The sequence below is a fragment of the Odocoileus virginianus genome, chromosome 1 (assembly GCF_023699985.2).
Source record: "Odocoileus virginianus isolate 20LAN1187 ecotype Illinois chromosome 1, Ovbor_1.2, whole genome shotgun sequence".
Taxonomy (NCBI): domain Eukaryota; kingdom Metazoa; phylum Chordata; class Mammalia; order Artiodactyla; family Cervidae; genus Odocoileus; species Odocoileus virginianus.
The window spans coordinates 12,878,745-12,880,627 of record NC_069674.1 but is presented as its reverse complement, the minus strand read 5'-3'; the positions used below and the strand labels follow the sequence as shown (position 1 = coordinate 12,880,627).

At 43.5% G+C, this 1,883-nt stretch overlaps 1 long non-coding RNA gene across 1 annotated transcript; it reads left to right on the top strand.

Annotated features, from left to right (window-relative positions):
* The first annotated feature begins 441 nt into the window (after window positions 1-441).
* LOC139035099 (uncharacterized) lies at window positions 442-1,636 on the top strand. The gene is made up of 2 exons (XR_011487612.1): window positions 442-1,048; window positions 1,156-1,636. It is a non-coding gene; the product is annotated as an uncharacterized lncRNA (long non-coding RNA).
* The last annotated feature ends 247 nt before the right edge of the window (window positions 1,637-1,883 follow it).

The window sequence follows — 1,883 nt, the reverse complement described above, 5'->3', positions numbered from 1 at the left end:
CTCTGTCGTCCCCTTCTCCTCCCGCCTTCAATCTTTCCCAGTGTCAGGGTTCGCTCTTCACATCATCCCTCCTCACTGTGTACAGATTTGTCCCCATTCTTTTCTGGTTTCAGAAGAATCAGTCTTGTGCTGTGTGTTTTCCAAAGACTGAGTACAGTTGTTTCCTATATTCTATTTTTTCACTTGTACAGAATAGGATTCTAAATTTAATGGATAGATTTAGGTTCTGGTGACTGCATTTAATAAAATAAGACAGGAAATGAGAAATCTAATGGGAGATGATGTGAATGAAGCTGAGGGAAGAGATTTCCAGGACCTAGTGGATAGTCTATAGTCAATGCTGTCAGATGCTTCAAAGAGATTAAGCAGCCAGAGAAAAAAATTAAGTTTGGGAGCTTCCCTGGTAGCCCAGTGGTAAACAATCCACCTGCCAAAAGAGGAGACATGGGTTCAATCCCTGATGTGGGAAGACCCCACATGATGTGGAGCAACGATGCCCATATACCACAACTATTGAGTCTGTGCTCTAGAACCCAGGAAATGCAACTACTGAGCACATATGCTGCAATTGCTGAAGCCTGAGCACCCTTGAGCCCATGCTCTGAAGCAAGAGACACCACTGCAATGAGAAGCCCACGCACCGCAACTTGAGAGTAGCCCCCATTCTCTGCAACTAGAGAAAAGCCCGCCCAGCAATGAAGACCCAGCACAGCCAAAAATAAATAAATAAAATAATTTCAAAAAATAAGTTTTTGTCCTAGTAAATATGCCATACTAATCTGTAGAGGAATAGTTTTATAAGCATAGATAGAGTGGAAATACACCATGAAAAAGCTGAAGATGCCATCTAAAGGAGTGACTTCTTTGTGGCAAAAGCAAACGTCTTTATATACATTTGACTGGGTTCCAGGAAGTGATCACATCACAGAGGAGCCGCTCACAGGGGATGAAAGAGGCTCAGAGAAACCCACTTGCCTCTGCCCTTTTCCTGATGCTGCCATGTGCCCCGCATTCACCTGCTTCACAGTCCTTTGTCTCCTGGGTGCAGGTAGGTCCCTGTCTTGATCTGGTCAGTGCCCTGCTCTCAGCCTTTCATCCAGGTCATCAGACTCCCTCCAGGGCTAAGTCTCCTACTTCTGTGTGCTTTCTTCACAGGTTTCCTTGAGGCAGAAGTCACCCAGACTCCAGGGCACCTGGTTCAAGGGAAAGGACTGGATGTGTAAATGTATTGTGTTCCCAAAAAAGGACATATTTATGTTTTCTGGTATCAACAGATCCTGGCAAAAGAATTCAAGTTCTTGATTTCCTTCCAAAATGATAAAGTCTTGGATGATAAAGAGATGCCCAAGAAGAGATTTTCAGCTGAGTGCCCCTCAAACTCACCTTGTAGTCTGAAGATCCAGGCTACGGAGCTGCAGGACTCAGCTATGTATTTCTGTGCCAGCAGTGATTGCACAGTGAGAAATATTGGCTAAGCTTAATACACAAACTCAACCCAGGCTCAGCTCAGGAAGCAGGTGGTATAACAGGTTGAAAGGAAATAACAGACAAGAACTAGAGCAATCTTAAGCCATATGAAAATTTCTTTCACGACTAAATGTATTATTGTACATCTTATAAAATCTTAAAACAAGAACACAGGTATTCTTCTGGAATGAAGTCCCAAAGCTGTGATATGGTAGATTTGATGACTCTTTTCTTTTTCCAAGTTGTTGGCTTCATTTATTCTCCCTTATTATAAACTGTCTCCTCTATTTCTTAGATTTCATAGTAAGCTGTTGTTCAGTCACTCAATCATGTCTGACTCTGTGGAGTGGACTGCACTCCATGGCCTGCAGCATGCCAGGCTTCCCTGTCCTCACCATCTCCTGGAGCCTGCTCAA